The 19,135-nt window shown below is 38.2% G+C and overlaps 1 pseudogene; it reads right to left on the bottom strand.

Annotated features, from left to right (window-relative positions):
* The window catches only part of LOC102879362, a 55,039-nt pseudogene that overhangs the window by 31,641 nt on the left and 4,263 nt on the right, over positions 1-19,135 (bottom strand).

The following is a 19,135-nucleotide window of genomic DNA, read 5'->3' as shown; positions in this document are numbered from 1 at the left end:
AGTGTCTTCTATATAACCAGTCAACTTCTTATGTGGAAAATGAATATGTTTGAATTAATTCTCCACTAGAATATAGTGTTTTGTAACAAGCATTCAAAGAATATTGGAATCCTTCATAATGTGCCAAATGCAATGCTATCTTTAAGAAAACATAAAGTGCCATTATGGAGGAAGTTATTTTTAAAACAGAAGCAACAATGCAGTACCTCATCTGACCCCAGAAGTTTCTCAGGCTTGGTTAAAAAGCAGGAGTTTACATCCTGAAGATGTTCCTCAGTCACAACGTCCACCACACCTGGCAGGCTGAGGGCTTCTGACAGATCTAGCGACCTGGATGGGAACACAGAGCAGGGCTCTACACAGCAGCCTCATAGCCCGAAGAACAAGGAGAAAGGGCTTAACTGGAGAGTAAGATATGAGAGAGGGAGGATATGTCTCCGAATCCTCCAGTAGTTCTGTCAGACAACTGGGAAAAAATTCCGGGGACAATGAAGCTATTAGATGGAGGGACAAACTGTAGTAAATCCGACATTGCGATCCCATTTCATGTCTAATTTGCATCATCAACAAATAGCTTACCTTCATCATTCTATTATTTTTCACTAATGTGACTTAGATGAAAAGGCAATTGTTAATGTTTGTTGAACTTGTTATAAAAGCCAAGAAAAGTTCCCGGTCCATCGCAGGCATGTCATCACAGTAAATGGCTTCGCCTGTGGCATGCTTAATACCAGACAAATGCATGAGGAGATGGCCAACTGGGTCTTGAGGAAGCTGCTTTGGGTCTACCTTCTGTTTAATCGATAACCAACATATCATTTTTATGATCATAGTATGCACATCTCCCATAAGAGAGTAGTTCTATAATTTACATCCAAACCAGAATATGTTTGAAAATGAAAACTGTCACTATTAATAGTAGCACCAAGACAATAAGCCTATTTCAATAATCCAATAGGGAAAGTGGGATAGGGAGATAGCCATGATATTGTTCTTATTTTTTTCCCGCTTTTTTTGAATAGAGACCACAAACATCTCTAAGACAAATTTCATTTGTGTAAGTAAATGAATATAAATCTTCCTGGTAATGTAAAAATTATGTCTTCTTGCTAATGCTCATGAATTTCTTTACATTTTAGCATCAAAATTCTTTTACTGTATCTAAGCATGGCATGTAAATTTTGCAGAAGAGTATGATGACGTCAGGACTATGATTATAGAAAATATTGAGGGCATGTATACATCCAGAAGAGACTTTTTTCCCTTATTTTGAGTGAAGAAGTCTAAGAAATAATTGGTAAAACTCATAACTTAGATACTCCTAATAAAGAATGAAGCTAGAGGGAGATGCATTTTGAGTAATGATTAACTGATATAATTCTTTCTTTAAGACCCACAGAGTATAATGTCTTGATGTTTCATTAACCAAATTAAGAAACATGATGTCATCCCTAGTATTTCAAATGAGAGAGTCGTTAGCTTTCCTAGTTGGTTAGTTATTGGTAGAAGAAGAATTGGAGGTATGAAGAAAGAAAGGATTAAGAGACATGATATAGGCCAAGCTCAGAGACTGGAGTGAAGGCAGTGGCTGCTAAGGGTGCTGATGATGGGAGTGTTGGAGGTAGAAATTCCAGAAAAACTGCCAGCCATGAGCGGGCAGCTCTGGGTTTGGAGTTCTGCCTCAGGGGCTGCCTGCTAAGCTGTGCTGGCCAGCCCCATCCCCAACTCACTGGGTCTGCATTTGGTACTAGGACTGAGGCCAGGGTCTCGGAAGCTTTCTCTGGAAGACTTGGGGGTGAGGGGCATACAGTAGGTCAGCCACAGTGAGGCCTGGAAAAAGCTATGGATGTCTCCCTTACCACCCCGTCTGTTGTCCCACACTGCAGTTCATGGGTCACCTAAGCCCTAGATGAGATTGGGACTCTTTTTTTTTGAGATGAGCCTCACATTGCCAGGCTACATCATATGGCAGGAGAGAAGAGAGAAAATGCCACCAGCAGAACACATACTGGTGAAAACTTGTCCTGGAGGAAAAAGAAGCCATAGAAGCTGACTTATTTCCAACTCAGTATTATTTAAGGCATCTGGGAGAGGGGGGTAAGGAGGGAGGGGCGGAAGCTAAATACTTTTGTATTTGATTTCCGGAATGTGCCATCTGAGGGAGCCTATTTAGCATGGATTGACAATAAATGACACATTTGAGTCCACCTAAAATGTTATCTCATTCCAATCATAGTGCCCTTTTTCCCGAGTCAAAGCCATCCCTGGTCCAACAAAAGCACTGAGACTCTTGCCCTATGGAATCGAAGGGAAAGACTTTGACTGCCTGGCATCCCATTGATTAACCAGTATGTTTCTTTTTCATGAAGACATTTTGCCTTCTTCTCCTTTCTGAACATTTGTATTTAATTTAACAAATACTAAGAATGAAGGAAAGCCATCATGCTTATAATGGGGAACTTACATAAAGATAACTATGAAAAAACACACTTCTCCAATGCCGTCTGCTGCTCACGGGACTCCAGAAGAGTGGTCCTTGCTCACTGCCAACCTATTTGAGGGACTCAAGAAATAAACCTTCAGTTTGAGATAGATCAGAGGTTCTCCAAGCAGGGGGAAGGCCTGGCACATCAGGAGGGAAAGGAGATTGGTGTATGTAATTTGAAAACATGTTCAACATTTTTATTGGTTATTAGGAAAATGAAAAGAAAATCCTATTGTTTTCATAATATAAATGACAAGAAGTAAAATATCAGGCAAATTTTGACTAACAATTATATGCTCAAAGTAGTCATTTTAAAAATTAACTTGGCATAAGATACATGTGTAGTATGCTGTGAACTTATTCCACTTTCATAAAAGCTTACTATTTTATAGTAAACTGTATAACAAATGATAGGCATTTATTGTTTTACTGTCCATATTGTTTCATTTAAATGTAAACTTCAATTTTGTAGGTATTATAATGCAATGCACAAAAAAGGAGTATTGGCTAAGGTTTTTTTTATTTTTTATTTTTATTTTTGGTGGTGGTGTGGTTGTTCTGATTTTGTATAAACTAGAAAGCAGAAGATTATCAAGAAAAAGAATTTAGAACTTGGTCCAGTTACCATTAAATAAAGGTAGACATTAGGCTATGAATGTAGGGGGGTACGGAAAATGAGAGAAAATTTTACATATTGGGGTTCAGGCATGAACAGGACTTTGAAGCAGCCCCAACACACACCAGCTCCATTGACATAGCTCATAGATTTGTCCTTGTAACAAGGAGCTGAGATGGTGATTAAAAGAAAAATAAATGTATGAGGGCTCTATTAGGTATGGTTTTTCATGTTTCAGATGGTAGAGATTGAGTCCCCTGTAAAATATCCTCACTATGATGCTGTGTTGGGCTCTCAATTTGAATAATATTTGAGTGAAAGATCCACATCTTCTTTTTTTTAATCCTAGAAAGCTTCTTCCTTCCTAAAAAGTAAAATTCCAGGTAATTCATAAACTTAGACACTAAGGAAACACATATGTAGGTATCTATAAAGATTCTTGGAGTTTTCCATAATTAACACTTTTTACTGTAAATAATAAAACACATTGTAGCACTGAGAAAAGAAGCCTTTGAAACCTTGCTGTGTGAGACCTGCCAAAAGATTGAAGAAAAATCCCAAAATATATTTTTGTCTTATTCTATAATCAAATACAAAATTAATTATTTTAGCTGAAGATTTGATACTTTTTTTTGGCAATTAGTCATGATGAATCTACTAGTGAAAGATGCTGTACTTGATACTTATTTCTGTTTGTTCTGCGGCTAAAGATACAATGGAAGAATGAATATTGTCTCCTCAAACTGCTCAGCTCTTGAAGCTGTGTCAAAATGCTTTCAAAGCAAATGGACTGACCTGAAGGAAAAATTCTCATCATGAGTACTGAAGTTGCTCTAGCAATGTGGATGTGTGTGTGTGTGTGTGTGTGTGTGTGTGTGTGTGTGAGAAAAACCACAGAAAAAAAACAAAAACAAAACTTATCTGTGTAGGCGACATACTGCTTCCAAAACTTGTCTTACAATCTACAATAGCAAACTCCCTTTTAAGATTATCAACTATGTGAAGATTATCACTTTTCTTTGGATGATTTGAATCCCATCAATTTGTTGTTTCTTTCTAAAGTTTATTCCACGGTCAAAGTTAGGTATTTATAAACCAAAGGTTGCAACTGCTATATTTTACAGAACACCAGGGAAGATGACAGCTGTTTTAAACTGTCAAAATAATCACTTTCAATGGAATTTGACATATTTAAATTTTTAAACATATTGAACCTAAAATCTGAAGGGTGTATATCAACTTCAATTTTCATTACAACATACTGTAAGCTTTTATAACTAAACCCAACAACAGATTCGATGAACTGAGGCCTTAAAAGCCCTCTTCATGTTCTTGACTTAATAAAACTCTCAAGGTAAATTTTCTTGATAATAATTTCAAGGACAAACACATTGAATCTTATTCAGTTTACCGACTGGATAACTTCAGGTGATATTTTTATGATGTTGTGGCAGAAAATTCCATCTAAAAGTTATGAGAAATTCTGTTCTCTCTGATAGTTTTTATTAGAAGCACTTGAAAATAGCTCTTAGAACTTATGTTGGATTAAACTCTAAAACGTAACACAGAAAAACCATTTGGTGAATAGGGACTGCAGGAGCAAAGTATTTCCATATTCAAACAAAATGAATTAGCAGCTCTTTAAAAACAACCATTTTTTCATTTTCATCAACTTCCAGGGGCTGTGTTTTCTGCTCCTCTGAAAATGAAAATAAAGCAGCCCCGTGGCCCTGGCACAGAATGCGACATTGCGCTTGGATTTTGACAAGGCCAAGGGCAGAAGGGTGTGACAAGCAAGCCAGCTCATTCACATCAATGGTATAAGGACACAGAACGAAACACACAGCCTTCAAGATCAAGACAGACAGTTTAAAAAAATTACCATTGCTTGCTTTAGTCACAATCTTTTGATTTTGAGTTTTAATTAACACAAAAGAAGGTTGTGAATTCACCGGAAAGGGAACTCAGGCTTATCAAGCCTGCGAATGACTGAGAGATGAGTGGGACTGTCCCAGTGAAGGAGTCACAGCCCAGGCCCTTTGAATTTAAAAAAAAAAAAAAAGCCACTAACCTGGTATTTAAGTGTACTCCAGTGATGTCTGGAATGAAAATCTTCTAAAGCACTCTCATACTTGTCTGCAAGGCTAGGATAGTGAACGGGGTCCTGAAAAGTAGAACTGTTGTGAATATTTAGAATGTGCCCGGATGGTCTTAAAAGGGAGGCTAGCACAGTTCTTAACAAGCAGCTCTCATCTGAAGTATAACATTTATTAAGCAGTCGTCTTGTTCAGAACCCTGGAATTACAAGCAGCTCCCCGACCTCTAGGACGCTCGCTCTGGAAGGTCATATATCACGAAGAGCCAAGTGTAGTAGACCACTGACTTCCATCGTCTCTGTGTTCTTAGGATTCTCTCACATGCTTTTCTAAATCATCTGAGGACTTACAAACCAATAAAACAGGAGGATAGGAGCTAAATCAATAAAATGGAAATGAATGAAATGCTTAAGCCAGGAAAAAGTCAAGAGCACACCATTGCAAGTATGATTAAAACTCTGTGCTGTACCACCTGGCCAGCTAGGGGGAAAGGAAAAGGCAGAGGCCGCACCCTGGCCACAAACCCCCCAGAATGCTTCTTCCCAGAAAGAACACATCTTAGAACCGAGGGAAATGGGTCATTTGGGTCTTTATACAAGGCTTTAAACAATATATCTAGTGGTTATCTTTTATATTTAAAAAAATTTTAACAGAAAATTAAAGCCAGCCAAGTCTATTATTTTTGATAATAGAGGAATATTGAATAGAGGAAGTTGCATTGAAAATATGAGACTACAAGGTAGAAGCTTTAAATTATATCATTTGATTCATGTTAGAGATTGTATTAGTTTGCTGTTAATTGGAGGTGTCCACAATTGGCTTTATTTTTCTCTTTTGATTACCTGGTGACAATATTTCACTTATATATGATTTTAAGTTCCTATTCTCAAAAATTTGATACAACCATTCTGGTTCTTATTTGTCCCCATGTGTAATGAGGAGATACCCTCAGAAACAATGATGAGAGAGAACTTTGTGTCTCTTATCTAAAGCGGTCACACTAACTTCTATACCACATGAAGAGTGGTCTTGGCTTCTGGTCTAGTTTGGTCAGTTGGTTGTAGCATGAGATTAATGAGGCCAATATGGTTCAAGTTCCTTTTGGGTCTAGCAAATTTATTCAGAGAAATTCTTTTAGTCATGTCCTCCCCAGCGAACAATATTACAACTAATTGTCATATGGGAGACCAGGCAAAAAATGTCTAGATGATTACTACTATTATTAAGACTAGTACTAGGCAGTCTTCATCATGTTCTTCTGATGTACTAGGGCCCATATTAAGCCCTTGTCCTATGATGACCCATTTTACAATAACCTTGTGGAGTGGCTGCCATCATCATCTTACAGGTGAGAAATAAAGCTGAACCAAAGAAGAAAGCCAAATACATGAACGGTAACCTCAACGAGTGGAGGAAATGCTTTATTGAGAGAAAATATATTCAAATCTTTAACAAGTTTTCTGCACACCACCTAGATGAACAGGTCAGAAACAAAACAACTAAGTGGTGTTAAACAAAATCCTGCACAACTTTGTGCTCTACTTGCAATTCTTCCCCAAACTTAAAAGCCATCAACAGAGAGCCTGAAGTTTTGTCAGCAAGCCCATGTGTTTGCTGAGACACTGTGGGCTGTCCTTTCTATTCTCTAGCTCTTTGGTAGGGGGTTGTTTCCTCTGCTCTGGGTATCACCGTGGCCTCTAATACTAGGAAAGGTAATACATGGTCAGTTCCATTTACCATTCTCTTCAAAATCTGTGACACTTCCAGGTAGAACTTAAAGAGGAAGCTGATGATGAAAGTCCTCTTGAACTACACCTTCCCACCTGGAGCTGAGTCTGGAAGGGAGACTTTGTGCAGAACCAGCCTGAAAGCTGCATCCAACATCTCTTCATTCCAGGGCCTATAAGAGTCAGAAAAGAAGACTCCTAGCCTGACAGGACTCACTACCTCACAGACTCAGGTAACGTGTAAAACAAATAGTTACAACTTAATGCAAGAAATAAGATGTACAAGCTTCAGAATTGGGCAACCCATATTAAAATCACTCTCAAGTCCATCACCCTCAAGGTCTCTGGCTCAGGTCCACCACTTCCTCATCTGTAAAAGGGTAATAGTAGTAGAATTCACCTCATGGAATGGTCACAAGAAAGAAGTGACAACCTGTGTTAAGTTCTTAGCTCAGGAATAACTGATCACTATATCACTGGAATGTTCGCTGCAAGCTGGGTTTTGTTTTAAGCTCTTTATATATATTCACGCATTTAATCCTCTCAGCTGCCCTATGATGTAAAAATGATTGACTCCCTTTGTCAGATAAGGAAACTGAGGTATCATAATGTTAAATAAACTAAGATTACATAATTAATTGGGGTTGAACTGAGATTTGGGCTCAGGCAGTTTGGCTCGATCGAGTTTGTGTTTTTAACCATTACTCTCTATTAGTTATGAAATGGTAACTGATATCTAGTAAATACTCAAGAAATATTGGCTGTTAGTTTTACCTATAGAAATAACAAGTCACGTAAGCAAACGCATTTAGCAATTTATTATAAAACAAATATTCATAATCTGTTTTCCATCATGGTATATTATTCTCTCACAATAAAGAAAGAAAATTTACTCATTTTGCTTACTGTATCTATGTGCTGTTTGGATATGGGCTCTCTCTCTCACACACACACATACACACACGCACACACACTCACACATGTGCACATACACACAGACTATATGATTCCCACTTCAGAATTCACTAAAATCAAAATACATAGAAATAGTTTTGAAATGTTATTGGAATTCCATGCCATTAAATAAAAAGGCAGTAAGCATTTTTCTTCTTGTAATTACATGTCACCACAAAAAGAGTTGCTCCATTACTTGGAGTCTAAGGACACGATGCCATACCTTCCGATGAGTTTCTGGCAGGAATTCTTTGCACAGATGGTGGTTGAACTAACTCCTCCATACGAGATGGATAACTCTGATGATGCCATCTCCTTTTCCAAAAAAAGACTCTCATTCCTGAATTGACTACTGTGAGTGCATTTTGTTGCTGCTGGGCTTGTCGGAAGGCTGACACAAATTCCCACTGAAAGCAAAAGTTAAGTGGCACACCAAGTTTCTAGGCAGTTCATGTATGTTGCCTTATACATATTTGTCACATCTCTATTATGGGCTGACTTGTGTGCCCTCCCCCTCAAAGTGATACATTTAAGTTCTAACTCCCAGTACCTCAGAATGTGACTAAATTTAGAGACAGGCTCTTTAAAGAGGCAATTAAGTTAAAATGAAGTAATTAGGGTGGACACTAACCAATCATGGTGGTGTCCTCATAAGAAGAGAAAATTTGGACACAGACATGAATAGAGGGAAGACCATGTAAAGACACAGGGAGAGGATGGTCATCTGCCAGCTAAGGAGAGAGCTCAGGAAGACTTCAACCCTGCTTGCACCTCGATATCAGATTTCTCGCCTCCAGAACTGTGAGAAAATAAATGTCTGCTGTTTAAGCCACCCAGTCTGTGATTCTTTGTTATGGCAGCCCTAGCAGACAAATATGCCCTCCGGGGCAGGATTGATTATTCCCATTTTACAGATAAGGAATCTAAGGCTCAAAGTGAGTCAGTAATTAAGTCAGGGTCACAGGAGATCTTTAAACTAGGATTCAGTCTTGAGTCTAACTCCAAAGACCTTTTTCTCAATAAGTTCTATTGCAAATGTATTTTTTTAGCCTCTTTCAAATCCCAAGATATAGGTAGAGATATATTTTCAAGTCTTATTTAGGAAAAAGCTTCATGGCACAAAGAATTTTAAAAAATTGGTAAGGAAGTAACTTTAGAGTTTGGGGTGGGGGGAGAGTGAGAAAAAGAAAGAAAAAGAGAGATGAGTGGAGTGGAGGGGGAGGGGAGCTGGGGGAGAGGCAGAGACAAAGTTCTGATTCCAGTAATGATAGAAGAGTGCATAACACAAATTTTAAAAAGTACAATAGTTACCATAGATCTTAACAACCTCATTGTATGGTTTCTTTCTTTCCTTATTAAGTCGAGAACTTCCACCTTTTCACTTAAAGGAAGCACTTTCCAGTTTCTCTTTGGCATATCCAAATTGCCAGCATCACTACTCTTGCACTTTGGGCCGCTATTCAGTAAAATAAGGGTGACTTGAACACCAGCACTGCAATCCCACGACAGTCTATCCGATAAAATAAGGGTGACTTGAACACCAGCACTGCAATCCCGCGACAGTCTATCTGATAACAGAGACAGCCACTAAGTGACTAATGAGTGGAAGCGTATGTAGCATAGAGATGCTGGACAAAGGGATGATTCGTGTCGCAGGTAGGACGGAGCAAGATGGCGCAGGATTTCATCATGCTACTCAGAATGATGGGCAATTTAAAACTTACGAATTATTTCTTTCTGCAATTTTCCATTTAGTATTTTTGGACCACGTTTGACCATGGGTAAGTGAAACTGCAGAAAGCGAAACCACAGATAAGGAGGACTACTGGTCCTTGTAATCTCCCTTGTAAACACTCAGTACTTTTTCTTAACCCAGTATATGTTGGAATTAACAAGCTATAGGCTCACAGGTAAAACCAAGAAATTGAAAAAACATTCTCACTTTCCTCAAGTAGGGGATATTCACTGACATCAAGATTTCTCCAGGCTTAAGATCTGCACTGGGGCACTTTCGGAGAAACTGCTCATTTAAAGGAATCTGTCGTTCTCCATTTGTGGAATGATAAAATGACATTTTCCTTGGAATCTGTACTATTAAACAATCAAACTCCCAAAACTTGGGAAATAATTCTACCAAATACCTGAGGAAACTAGGAAAAAGAAGTGTTCTTCCTATGCTTAACAATTCTTTCGCTTTATAATGGCATCATGCAATGTTTCTTCCTGTCAAAGGTCCACTTTTTTTTTTTCTCGCTTTCTCTGCTTATAAATAAAAATATCTGGCAGAGTAGGCCAGCGGTCAGAAAGAACAGGACCTTAGTCCTCTTCCTAAACAGCACAGTTCATTTTCAGCTTTGAAAATAGAGAGTAAATACTAATATTCCTTTAGATATTCTGATCAGGTCATTAAAAAAAAATTATTGTTCATGACTGGGATCCTTACTAACTACAGTAGTGAATAAATAAATTGCCTTTAATGAAGTTTTATGCTGGGGGTGGGTGATATCTGATTTGTTTATATCTTTTTCCAGCACCTAAAGAATTTTTGTTTTTTAATCAATATATTGAGGGGAAAAACCATTTAAAGCTATAATCAAATATGACTGGAGGATTAAAGCTAAGAAGTTTTTGATTTTTATATTCACATAACAGAACCTCTTTCTCATTATATGATTTTTTAAAAAGGGATGTTACTTAAATTGATAACAAATTGAATACAAATCTTCCTCCTTAAGACAATTTTGTGGTTTAGATGATATGAAGAGTAGGTATTTAACAATGCAGGTAACAGAAAACTAGTCCATAGTTTTCAATGAAAAAAAAAAAAAAGATTTATAGAAGACCAATTAGAATTTCCTAATAATTGTTAACCAAGTTAGAATCAAAGAAATTAGTTAAAAGTCCTGAACTTAGTTTAAAAACAAAACTCAAGTAAATAAATATAAAATAAAGTCCAACCATTGTTCAACAGAAATAGGCTTCTATCAATGACAAATTAAGTTTGAGCACACCGCATGTTGTGGATGCCACCAGGCTCTTGTACCACTCAGAGAAAGTCTTCAACAAAGGGGCCGAGTCGTTCTCAGTAGCCTGTAGTTCTCTCCACTACTCAGATCACGTCAGGCCACTACCAACACAAGCGTGGTCAGTGTCAGATGACCAGTATGAGCAAATATCCAGCACAAGTTCTTGACAAGAAAGGGATGAAGACACTGGTAGTGTATCGAATTAGGACTGGACTAACTTTCCAGTAGTCAGAACAATAGAGAGAATTATCAACATTATAAAGAATAGTCACTGTCAAAACTGAACTTCCTGCATTCCCAGAGAGAGAAAAGGTAGAAGCAGAGTTAATAATCCCCAAGAAGGAGCTGTCACTTACCTTTTGATAGCAAGTTGAGAATATAGTTGCCCACAGCCAGGAGGGGATTTAGATCTGACTCTAGATGCCTGCATATGATGTGCCCCACTAAAGACTTTTTAAAATAATTGTTATTTTCACTCCAGTTGTGCAATTATAAAAACACAAGTGATAAAATAAAAATTAAGCAAGGCTTTGGAAAATTAGTATTTTTGCCTGGTTCAAAAGAATAAAATTGTTCTGATTTGTCAGAGACAGGCATTGAAGGGACAAACACCAGAGTTAACTGTCATCAAATACATAGGGCCATATTCCTGATCTGGGATCCAGTAAGAGTTCCCAAATACTTCCAGAGAGCCTGGTACATTTGTGTCCTCTCCTCTGGGAGCTTCAGGCTTGCATCTACCAGGATGTCCTTCACATGAGCCAGGCTGAGGCCGGCACCTAAGGTCAGCCTTGGAATAAAATCATTTGTAAATAATGCAATGTGATCCCTGCTGACCCAGAAATGTCCATTAGATTTGAGATTACTGATATGGGATCTTTATGCTGGAGACATGCTGCCCTGCTTATTGGTGGTTGTAGCAGTGATGGTGGTGATGAAGGTGGTGATGATGGTGATGGAGGTGATGGGGGCTAAATGCTTTGAGCACTCATTATGTCAAGCACTATATTGAATGTTCCATAGAATTGCCATGAACCCAAATAAGCTTTGAGATATTATTAGCCCTATTTCACAGATGAAGAAACTGTAATTCAGTTAAGTAACTTGACTAAGTTTTTACAGCTAATATATGACATATTCGAGAATTAGACTCCAGAATGAGACTCTGAATCCACATTTATATTGCCTCTCATTATTGCCATTAAGTCAATTTCCTTTATCAGAGTGAAAAATCCAGTCTGTAAGCTCCTTAATATATAAATTTGCTTTGCCTACTATTGTGCTTCCAGAGCGCAAAGACTGTGTTCTATTTATTTTTATCTTTTATCCAGTGCCTAGTACAATACCTTTCATTGAATAACTGTCACATTTCTCTGATATGGAAGACATAGAAAGTTCTTCAGTGAAAATCTGACTATTCAGACTATTAGTATCTCATATAATTACAGAGAATTCTTCCCTGAGCCTCTTCCAGAATGTTATCATTCTTATAAGAAGAGACTCTCTGTATATCGTAATTAGAAATAATTCTTTTTCTACTTATCTGCTGGGCAAAGGAAATAAATTGATTAATGTGTTTTAACTAAGAAAATGGGGATCTTAGGAACTCACCATTATATGCATAGTTTACAACAAATCAGTTCTTCAATTCTATCAGGAGAAATTATGACTGGGTGAAAGATGTCTTTAAATTTCACTTCAGGCCCTAAAGGATTAGAAAAAATCATAAGAAGACTAGGATAAAGGGGTTAACTGCCTTTAAATTTTTGAAATTGTGATTAAAACTGATGTCTTTAGATGTGTAAAAACTACACTACATATCTTTCTATTGGTCTGTTCATTGCCAAATCACACACATGCAGAAAATGGCCAGATGGATTTTCACTGTGCTTGGAAGACTTTTTGGACTTGTCAGCCTTAAAACTTGGCTGATGAATCCAAGACAACTTGAGCCTTCTCTTGAGGAGGACTCTAGGAGACTCCCCAAAGAAGTAGGCAGTCAAACTGAGTTTACGATGGATATAATAGGAAGACCCCGTAACTGCAGCTTAAGAAAATATATTATACCTATTGAGACACCACCAGCAAGGAAACAAAGAAGCCATTTCAAATTCAAGCTCCAGATCAGTCTCCACATGGAAAAAGACAGGACAGCTGTCACTGGGACTGCTGGCTCTTGACTTGTTATGGAGTGGGACTCCTGGGTGGAACTCTGTGCATTGCTCAGACTGGGGGTAATAGAAATATACTTACGAATGGAAATTGTGAACGTCTCTTGAGCAATGGTGAAGAAGTCAAGTCTCCATGATTAAAAATATTATTTCAGACTGTTTTTCCTGAGAAATGCATATATGAGGTTCTTTTCCCCAAAGGGTGTTTCTTCATAAGGAGTCCCCTGGGTTTCCACATACCCACAGAGGTGTTCCCCATGACAACAGGGGCCTGGGGATACTTGACTTTAGCTTCTAGAAGTTCCTTCAGTGTCACAGGGGAAATCCACGTCATTCTATCGCCACCAAAAATCCTGGTCCTTTGTAGTTGTTTCTCAGCCAATATCTATTGAAAAAGCAATAAGGCTTTGAGATCATGTCATGACATTTCTACCTGTTTCTTCTCTATCTTTATACAAACAGATAAAGGAAATAGAGATTTTTTTAAAAAAATAAAATAAAAATAACCTAAAAGTAGAGCTTCACTAGGAATCAGAGTTCAGAATAAAAATATGATGGTATTTTCCTCCTTCTGGAGACTGTTTCAATATGTCTCCTTTTGGTGCTTTTATATCTCAAAGGAATTCATTTCAACATCTAAAGATATTTTAACATGCTTAATTTTGTCAAAACATTCTGTGGAAGAATAAAACTTAGCAAAACTGGAAGTAGAAAACATGTCTAAATCTACAAATGTTATGATGTCATTTCATGACATTTTTTATGGATGTAACTGCTGCTTCTTACATTCAACCATCTCCTCATGGTGACTCCATCCGCATTCCCCCATCTCTACCTTGGTCCTATAGACCTTGGGCTACGGATGACAGATGGACATTACTTACTTGCCAATCAGCTTTTAAGAGGCTCCATAAGCGAGTACCCTTCCTGACATTTCCCCATAAATTCCTCTAGGATGAGCTCAACTTTGCCTTACTTATCATTAGCTTAGGAGGAAATATCAATTCCTGAGTTGGATCCAAGGGGCAGAAATGCCTCTTATGAGAAGAGTTTTGGACTTGTCTTAAAAGAGAAAAGTATCAGAAGTTATTGTCATTAAGCAATTCTAACTACAGTACTTTAGCTTATTTGTGGAATGAGGTTAGAAGAAGAGAGACATACAGCAAAGAGACAAAAAAGCAGCTGGCTAGCCACTGTCTGTGGGCTCTAACACAGACCTGGCTCCTAGCAATCAGAGCAGACGTCAGTGAGCCTCCTACACTCTGCACTCCCTGAACATTCTCTTTGGAGACTGGGGAAAGCAGGGGAGGCAGGCAGCAGCACCAGACATGGCTGAGAATGAGAACATCTCTGTGAATTGCCACCTATTCTGTCGCTACCTGTTCTTCCATCTCCCTGACATCTGCACTTTGCTTCTGGCCCTTGAAAAAAGACATGAAAGAGGCTTTTTAAAAAAGCTAAGAGACACTAAGATATGAAGGTGTTTTTTCTCCTATAGGGAGCTGTATTTGAACAAGGTTAATATCTGGAATGAGAAATGAAGTTATCAGGATAGATTTTGGGAGGAGACAAAGATGGAGTGAGAATGGGAGAGGGGACATGTTGACATACCCCAAATTAATTGAACTGGGCAGCCATTTATTTTTCCTAAAAGTAAGTTGGTTTCTGCTCCTGTCTTGAGAAACTTTTATAAAAAATTTACATTTGACCGACCTTATTTCCTTCCTCAAATTCTGGTAATTCATTTATTCCTTGATTCAAACAGCAAACTCCATTTTCTTTACTTTGACAGCAGCCAGAAGTCTAGTGGGTAAAAAGAAAAAACAAATAACCAGAATTTATTGTTGATTCTACTAATAATTTTCAGCTTTATTGGGGTATAATTGATAAATAAAATTGTATATATTTACAGTGTACAATGTGATGATTTTCTATACAGATGTTTTATTAAATGATTACCAAAATCGGATTAATTAACACATTCATAGTTCCCATTGTGTATGTGTGGTAAGAACACTGTAGATCTATTTTCTTAACAAATTTCAAGTACACAACACAGCATTATTAACTATTGTCACCATAACATAAAGATTTTATAACAAAGTCTGGCACATAGCAATAAATATTAACAATCGTTTATTGTTAATATTAATATTTAATATTTCATTAGCAACAAATGTTAACAAATATTATTATAGTTTAACTTCCAAAGAGCAACCTTATGTCCCTCATTTCAAGGTTATTTGTTCATCTATTCATTCAAAAAACATTGACTGAGTGGTCAGTCAATCAGTAAATGGCGACCTCATTTCAAGGTTATTTGTTCATCTATTCATTCAACAAACATTGAGTGGTCAGTCAATCAGTAAATGGCAATCAGTCCTGGAGATGCACAGCTTCTACTGTCAAGCAGACTGCAGTCTGGGGAACAGACAGAAGAGCAAATGGGCAATTATAGCATAGTGGATGCACAGCTTCTACTGTCAAGCAGACTGCAGTCTAGGGAACAGACAGAAGAGCAAATGGGCAATTTATAGCAAATGGGCAATTTGACCAACGCTGTGATGGGGACATGCACAGAGGGCTGCAGGAGCATCAGGGCAGGGCACCTGACTCAGACAAACAGGACAGGAAAGACACTGGGGAAAAATTACCCATAGCTAATATCAAAGTGCTTAGGTGCTCATAATGTGACTGCCAGGGCAAGCTCAGTGAATGAGGATAAGATCAAATAACAAACAACAATTATAGACCTTGAGATAAAAAGTAGCCCTATATCAGTAACAATGGCTATTCCCCTAATCGCACCTGACAACCCCTACTAGTTTGATTCATTGGAAAAATAATATGTTCCTTTCTACTTACTTTACAGAAAGTCTTGCATGCATCAATTATAGGCCTGTATCCAGCACAATGGCACAGGTTACCTAAAGGAGAAAAACCCAGCTCTGTTAATCAAGGAACCCAGAGAGAGGCAAGGACTGCCAAATGCATGATGGAAATTAGGACCCCATCCTAGAAGAAAGCCCTGTTTGACATTTCAGTCCACCTAAACTACAAAGTCAGATTTTTTTTCATCAGCAACTTTGGATATTTGATTGATATTGAAAGTTACTGTTAAGAGTAAATGAAAATTGTTTTTATAGCATTTAATACAATGTGTGGCGCATGATAGGTGTCCAATATTAGTGCTCATCATCATCATCATCATCATTAAAAAATAAAAGCACACACAAATGACCTATCACCAAGGGCATCAGTTAACTGATCCAGAATGGGCTCTGGATGGTTCCTTAGAAGCGTGTACCTGGACATCACCATCCCAGGGGTGCAGAACCCACACTGAGTGCCATCACACTTGGCAATCCTCTCCTGGAAGCTCAGAAAGGTTAGAAATGCAGAATCTTGGGCCCCTCTCCAGATCTACTGAGTCAGAACCTGCATTCCAACAAGATTCCCAGGCAGTCTGTGTGCACACTAAAGCTGGATGAGAAGCCTCAGAAAACCCTGCTCATCGTAGGCGGCTCCCTTTCTTGGGCCGGGAGGATGTAATTACTTGTCCTCACCAGATTTTGAGCTTCATTGAAGGTTCTCAGGCTTCAGAATCACCAGGGGAGCTTTAACATTTCCAAGGCTCAAATAGCACCCAAGATCAATAGACCGAGAATCTCTGGGGGTGGGGCACAGACATGTATTTTTTAAAGATTTCCATTCCAGGTAGTTTCAATTTGTAGTCCTGAATGGGAATCGCGGAGATAAAGGTTGCTCCCTGGAAGTCCTTCAGAGAAATGAACTGAATTATACTCAAGTTGAGGGGAAAAAAGAAAAACAACAAAAAAACCCCCACGTATTTCCTGAGTGCCTTTATCTGCCCACTGTTGCTGTAATACTTTAGCACATAGAAGATTATTTACAGAGTTCCCATCGTTACTCAGATCTACTGAGTCAGAACCTGCATTCCAACAAGATTCCCAGGCAGTCCGTGTGCACACTAAAGCTGGATGAGAAGCCTCAGAAAACCCTGCTCATCGTAGGCGGCTCCCTTTCTTGGGCCGGGAGGACGTGATTACTTGTCCTCACCAGATTTTGAGCTTCACTGAAGGTCACCACCCTCTACCCCTCCTACCCCCGCCTTAGCATCTTCTGTTTGAAGTCTTAACTTCAAAGGAGCAACCCCATTTTGGAAGCTGTCTTCTGGCTACATTGCAACCAGGAGCTTAGCAGCAGTTACTAAATGAAAAGGTGTTTTCAGTCCTGTGAATAGCCAAGTCTTCAAGGGTATCAGGCAGAATTTACTCCCTCTAGATAATGCGGTTGCAGAGAAAATAAACAGAACCCAAGATTCCTTCAAGTCCAGAGAACCCGAGTTTGGTCATTTTCTATGTCACCCCGTCTTTTCCCTTTTCTATCCTCCCCTCACAAGTGACCTTCATCAACTTAGATAAAAACAAGTAGCAACAGCGTTTTTATGGGCAATGTATATATAATTGAAAGACTCAGGGGTCAGGGTGTCTTTTTCAGTTGAGGCAAATTTCTAACAAGGTGCTGCCTTAGGAGAAAAGCCTAAAAATTCATTGACAACTTTTATTACCTGTTTTCTGAATAAGTCCTAAATTTAACAAATCTTTTTGGTAGCCAAAGTTTGCATTCAGCTTTAAAATCATGGTTTGTTTTTTTTTTTCACTTTATTAAAAAAAAAGTTACATCCCTTAATGTACATGGCTCTCATTTCTTTATAAGTTTGGAAGATATTTTTTTTTAAAAAAAAAATTTAATTTTCCAAATTAAAAAAAAAATTAATGCACATGGCTCTCATTTCTTTATAAGTTTGGAAGATGTAAGATGGATAGGTCTCATCTAATTGGAACATAGAAAACAAACCCAGTGATCTCAAGATTTTCTTTAAAAAGAAAAAGTCCTCTAGTCTTCAGAAAGCATCTCTCTAAGAAGTCAGTCACAAAATACCCACACAGCCCAGGTTTCACTCTTGGTCCCTTGTTTGGTTTCATCTTTTGGCTGACAAGCAGCAGGGCCCAGACTGCTCTACTCTTATTATCAGGGGCTCATCATGTCATTAATGGTTTTCAAAGCACAGAAATCCTATGAAGAAGAGGCCCGCCCTCACCTGCACAGGATGAATCCTGGTCTTGGTGCTTTCTATGCCTTTTACTGTCATGACAGCAGCACCGTACAGAGAACAGATGGGGGTTGGACAGGCATGGGCTGGATAATGTCTTCAGAATGCAAAAGAGAAGCACAGATTATATTGTTTCCAGTGGGAAAGGGTACTGAGTATTCACTGAGCACCTTCAATATGGTTGATTTTAAATAATGTCTTAGGCTTTGTATACATTTTATCCTTAGTTCATGCCCATTATACAAAAGTAGAATCTAAGGGTCAGAGTGATTTGCTCAAGGACACAGCTGGAGTGTCAGAGACAGGATTCACATTAGACCTCTAAATTCTAACCTCAGAACAGTTTCTACTAACTTTGTGCTTTCTCTTGAATGAGGGGCTGACATTCTCCTCTCTAGTCACATGTGATTAATCAACTAGAATACATTCCATCTTCCAGGCAGCTCCTGAGCGAAAGGTTCGTCGGAGAATAAAGTGAATTTGAAATTGCGCTTCAGAAGAAGAAACAGGATGTGGAATATAGAACTCCTCAATCCCACAAACCTGCTGTTTGAAAATGTCTGACTCGAAATGACTCCTTAAATGTTTTCATTCACCAAACAGAACTACAAATGGCCAAGAAATACATGAAACAAATGCTCGACTTTAAAATAACCAAGAGCAATTCAAATTAAGCAATGAGAAACACCATTTTTATCAAAGAAAATGACAGATTTTAAAAAATTATAATATGCGTTATTAGCAAAGCTTTGGGAAAATGAAACTCATGTACTGTTGGATAAGAATGTAAATTGATAGAGCTCTTCTGGGCGACGTTTTGCTGGAAGGCATAAAAATCTTTAAGATGCCAACATTCTTCTACCCTGCAATTCCACCTCTATGGATTTATCATAAACAGTCACAGACATAAATATATATATATA

This window comes from Pteropus alecto, unplaced genomic scaffold (assembly GCF_000325575.1).
Source record: "Pteropus alecto unplaced genomic scaffold, ASM32557v1 scaffold3, whole genome shotgun sequence".
Classification (NCBI taxonomy): domain Eukaryota; kingdom Metazoa; phylum Chordata; class Mammalia; order Chiroptera; family Pteropodidae; genus Pteropus; species Pteropus alecto.
Note: the sequence above shows the minus strand (reverse complement) of the source record. Positions and strands in the feature narration are given on the sequence as shown.